Genomic DNA, 5,926 nt, shown 5'->3' with positions numbered 1-5,926 from the left:
CACTTCTCCTCTTATTTCTTTAGATCCCCTCTGACTCCAGCTAACGCCTTGTCTTTCAGGTTCATTTCACTTCCCCCTTTAATTTGCGCATGTGTTGTCATATTTACAAGCTCCTTAGGGCTATTTCCGTCATTTACACACCTATGCTTCCTCTTTCCCTCGTTTTTCCATCCTTTATACCCCCACATCCTGACTCCTCGGGCTGTATTTAGAAGATTGGTTATGTTTTCACTCTCTGAAGACTAACAGTAATCGTACCAGGTCAAAGATGGCGACTCTGTCAGTGAAAACAAAAGGAGGAGACAAACTTTAACCAAGATACATAGTTCTGTCAAGAAAAGTACCTTCCTCCTGATTTTTTTGGGTTTGTTTTCAGATTTGTCACAAAGATTTTGTGTTTACACACCTGAGTAAAGGCAAAATACAGTTTTTAAATGATGATTTCATTCATTAAGTGAAAACTTGGCCTATGTGACAGTCATTGCCCCCTTAAACTGATAACTGGTTGTTTCATCCCAGGCGGCAACAACTGCAAGCAAGCATTTGCATTGACTGGCAGTGACTCTTTCACATGACTGTGGAGGAATTTTGGCCCACTCTTCTTTGCAGAATTGTTTTAATTCAGCCACCTTGGAGGGTGGTCCAGCAGGAATGGCCTGTTTAAGGTCATGCTTCAGCATCTCAATCAGATTTGAGTCCAGACTTTGACTAGACCACTCCAAAACCTTCATTTTGTTTTTAAGCCATTCAGACTTGGACTTGCTGGTGTTTTTGGGATCATTGTTCAGCTCCATAAGCTTAAGCTTGAGGTCAGGAACTGATGGCTGGACATTCTCCTTCAGGGTTTAATGGTAGAGAGCAGAACTCATGGTTCCATCAATTATGGGAAGTGGTCCAAGCAGCCCCAGACCATCAGATCGTCTTCCCAAAAGACTTTGGATGATCAAGGTGTTGTTAGTCAATTATGAGACAAGTCTTTGTGTTCTTTTGGTCAGCAGTGGTCTTGGCGATCGAACTCTTCGATGGATGCTATTTTTGCCTGGTCTCTTGCCTATTGTTGAATCATGAACACTGACCTTAACTGAGTCAGGTGGGGCCTGCTGGTCTTAAGATGTTCTGGGGTTTTTTGGGACCTCTTGGATGAGTCCTCGATGTGCTCTTGGAGTAATTTTGGTAAGCCAGCCACTCCTGGGAAGGTTCAACACTGTTCCAAGTTTTCCCTATTGTGGATAATGGCTCTCACCATGGTTTGCTGGAGTCCCAGAGCCTTGGATTTGGTTTTGTAACCCCTTCCAGATGGATAGATGCCAATGACTTTGTTTCTCATCTGTTTTTTAAAACTTTTTAGAAAATTTTTAGTGAGTTGAAGAAGTAAATGTAGATGGTGTGAAACAAATTGATAAAGAATAAGAAGTAAGTTTAAAGGTATGGAAGTAGTGATGGAAAAGTTTACTGAAATGATTACATATGAGCATGGATGGCAGCTTTTAACAGGTATTTACCTAAAAGTAACACAGGAAACCCTTGACTGAACATTTTAAGTTATATATGATAGGGAAACAGTTGAAAAAGTTAAAGTGTTGTTGGTTGGAATGGGAAACAGGAATACATTTTTGGAAAAAAAAAAAGAACAAAAGTGTTACTTTGTGTAATGAAAAAAATATCAAAGAAAAATTAAAGGAGAAAATAAAAGTAATGAAGGAAATCGCTTATATTGTCGAAAGATAGAGATTGAAAACAGTTTGTTTATATACATGGATAAAAAAAGTCTTTTTTTATATTTGGACACCTGAAATAGTCCAGAGTAGCACAGAAAAGTCTCCCTGGAAACTCGTGATAGAAAAACAAGGCTTTAAATGGTTTAAACTTTGAATTCTGGTAAAACAAAAAGCATTCACAGCACAGGCGACAAAGTCTGAAAAATTTATTTCACTAAAGCGACGTTTTGAGGACGGCTGCTCTTTGTCAATGAGAAAGTATCTAATTTATGTGATGAAGACCAGCAGAGCTTGAAAAGCCGCTTTGATATAATAGAAAAGTTAGAACTGCAAGTTCAGGCCTCACTGAAATTTTTAATGGTACATTTTGAAATGTGTAACGCCTAAAAGCGCCATTAAATATCAAACATTTGAACGCTTTAAGTCCTGGTAAAAGGCAGCAACAGTTAAAATATTTATTGCAAGTTGAATAGGTACATTTTTAAATTTGTAATACCTTAAAAATGCACAGACATGAAATGCAAACATAAAGTTATTGAAAAATATGTTAAAATATCTGAAAAAAAAAAACTTCATCCAAGGACAAAGAAATGAGTTTAAAAACGAACAGGTGCAAAGGCTCAAACAGGATAACATTTAAGTTTCCAGCTATCAAATGGTATTAATGTCCTGATCTAATGTTTTTAAATATTTTTGTTTTTACAAAAACAGGCAACATAGCATGTTTATAGTGTATTTGGCCACTCCTGTTAATCATTGAATTCAGGCTATTCAATCAGACCCATTGCCACAGGTGTATAAAATCAAGCACCCAACCATGCAGTCTACATGGGTTGTTCTGATCTGGTACCAGGGTTGGGATTTTACTCTCACATTTTTTTTTTATTAATGTTATGTAATGAAGGGCAGTCTTTGAACTATTAACCTGTCCCAGTGGCCAATAACCTTGCAAAGCAGATGGATTTGCCAATTTCTGTGTTTCTCACTGGCGAATCAATCTTGCAAAGCCCCCATCTGAACTGTTTGAGCCCGGTTAGAAAGTGACAGGACCAATCAGGGACGAGTGGCAGTACTTTCAGGCGCAGCGGAGTCATGATGTAAGCAAGCAGCGACAATAGGCCGGTGCAACTAGAGATCAATTAGAGATTAATGTGGATGCTGCTAAAGCGCCAGTTTTATCAGAACTTAATGAAATTTCATCGTTAAAAGAAGAACAAAGAACAGCAGGGAGTTGTTTTCTTTTCAAAAACGACAAAAGTCGTGTGCTGACATGTCTGAAGTCTCCATGGTTCTCGTTATGCAGTTCCCTATGGAGTTTACTCCTTGGTAGTGCCGCACCTCGGAAGCAGCTACATCACGTGTTTTGTTGCTCTGATTGGCCCGAAAAGATGTGACAGAATATTTATCCAATTACGCTCCCAAATTTTTTTTCAAAGCCTCTGCCCTTTCCCAAACACAGTCTATGGAAGGTTTTCTAGACGGATGAGTGAAACACATCCATCTGGCGTGTCAGGTTAAGTGGCCAATAGGTTGTTCAAATTCACCAGACCTTGCTTCAAGATACCAGCATACATGTACTTTAATACCATCCATGTTAAAGTACATGTATTTGAATACAATGTCATTACAGTCCCCATTAGAGTAAAGGACAGACATCTGAATACTTTTGTCCACATAGTGTATTACCAACCCTCTCTGAGAGCGCCCTCTGGTGGAGCCACCACTCTGTAAAATGCTGCAGAGATTCATCAGTGCACAGCAATATTGTCCATGTAGTAGTCTGACATTTCAAGGTCATGTTTATTTTCCCTTTAAACCACTGAGAGTTGTTTACTGTAATAACGCTTCAGACGAAATGAGATTAAAGGTGAATGTAACGGACGAAAATGAGTCTAGGAATGAAAATGAAAACAGATGGAGCAGAGTTGTCTGATTTGGATTTAATCAGATGGATTAGAGGAGAGGGGAGCATGTGCTCGTGAGTGTGGATCATACAGACTGCTCTCAGGTCAGTAGGATGGCCACAACCCTCCATCACTGTCTGACGAAGAGCACGGCCGGATGTTTCTGCTAACTTCTACCTTCACCTGATGAGGAAACTGAGGACGAAGTAAGAGAGGCTTTGGGAGGTAAGTTTTCAGCATTTATCTTTTCAAATTTACTTCACTCACTTCTGGACGTGAGGTACTTGAAGGTTTTTAACACTTGGACAGCAATTTTTCCCTGATTAAGAGCGCTGTATTCCCACCAATTATCACCGCTTTGCTGATTTTCTGTCCGAGTCTTTTTATTCTTTAAAATGTGATTAGTCATGTAAAACTGCTGCCTCCCACACACCTTCTCTGTTCAAACACCTCGCTAATCATCTCAGAACTGCTTCTCCCTGGAAACTAATAACACACAGCTCAGATTTTTAGTGGCACAGAATGGAGATGTGTTAAGTTTCACCAGGTTCTTATTCACTTTTTACATCTTAACTACTAAATACTCATGTGAGTACAATAAATAATGTCTTTTTTTAGCCATCTGCGTTCCAAATGATTAAAATCTTAGTTGTGAAAACAGATATCTACAGTGGCATGCAAAATAAGTGACTGCAGAAATATTAACCCCCTTAAAGTCAGTATTTAGTAGAGTCACCTTTGGCTGCAATCACAGCTCTGAGTCTGTGTGGATAGGTCTCAATCAGGCTCAAACGCCTGGACACTGCAGTTTTACTCAATTTTTCTCCATCAAGCTCTGTCTGGTTGCACAGGGATCGAGCTTAAACAGTCCCTTTCAAGTCCAGCCACTAATTCTCTATTGGATTGAGGTCTGAGCTTTGACTCGGCCACAGAACATCCACCTTCTTGTCTTCAAACCAGTTCTGTATAGCTCTTTTTCAAAGACTTGGGATTTTCTTATATTTTGCCACATTCATTCTACCCTCTACTTTTACAATCCTCCCAGGTCTGGCTGCTGAAAAGCATCCCCACAGCATGATGCTGCCACCACCGTGCTCCACAGTGGGGATGGTGTGTTTGTGGTGATGTGCAGCATTTGGTGTCTTTTCTGATGGCCAAAAAGCTCCATTTTGGGCTCATCAGACCAAAAATCTTTCTTCTACTTGACCATGGAGTCTCCCAAATGTTTTCATCTTTTGGTGAACTTTAGTCGAGATTTAGTATGAGTTTTCTTCAACAATGTCTTTCTCTGTGCCACTACCCCATAAAGCTTGACTGGTGAAGAACCCAGCAAACAGTCATTGTCTGCAGAGAAGCTTGGAGCTCCTTCAGAGTAGTCATAGGTGTCTTGGTGTCCTCTCTCACTTGACTCCTTCTTGCACGCTCACTCAGTTTGTGAGGACGGCCTGATCTAGGCAGATTTACACGTGACATATTCCTTCATTTCTTGATGACGGTGTTGTACTCAAGACCACACTATCTGAGACAAAGCCAAGACCAAGACTTTTGGGGGTCGAGACCCAGTCAAGACAAAACCATAAAAATCAATTTTAAAAACCATGACAAGATTAAACAGTTAAAGAGAATTCTCTCTTTAGTTTTAGTTTTCTTTTCAATAAATTTGACAGACAAAAACAAGGTGTCTGCAACCCTTTCAAAGAATAACATGCAAAAATCTCAAATCCTAACTTTTCGTATAAAAATAAATCCTTGTAAAGCCACCAACAAGCCTGGAACTATTTTAAATCTCTGAAAATGAGTTGTTCATCAAGATTTGTCAGGTGAATGTGGCCTAAAGTGTTCAGAGATATTTCAGACTAGAAATAAGATGGACTGATGTCAGAGTTTTTGTAGCTATTTGTTATTTTAGCAAGTGCTTTTCTTTATTATCACATTAATGAAGTCGAAGAATAGCAGATCAGTGCTGGTCTCAACCAGTCTTAATGGAAAATCCAGAGTTTGGCCAGTCCGAGACTGAGTAAAAATGCTCTCAAGTCCGAGGAAAGACCAAGACATTCAAAACATGGTACTGAGACCGGTCTCAAGACCAAGACCGTTCTCGAGTACTACAACACTACTTGATGATGGATTTAACTGAACTCTGGGGGATGCTCAGTGCCTTGGACTTATACTTTTCAATAACTTTTTCTCTGAGTTGCTTGGAGTGTTCTTTTGTCTTCGTGGTGTTATGGTAGCCATGAATACTGATTCACCAGTGACTGGACCTTCAAGACATTGGTGTCAGGACTTCTGTTGAATTAGATC

This window comes from Cheilinus undulatus, linkage group 21 (assembly GCF_018320785.1).
Source record: "Cheilinus undulatus linkage group 21, ASM1832078v1, whole genome shotgun sequence".
Taxonomy (NCBI): domain Eukaryota; kingdom Metazoa; phylum Chordata; class Actinopteri; order Labriformes; family Labridae; genus Cheilinus; species Cheilinus undulatus.
This window is presented reverse-complemented; position numbering follows the sequence as displayed.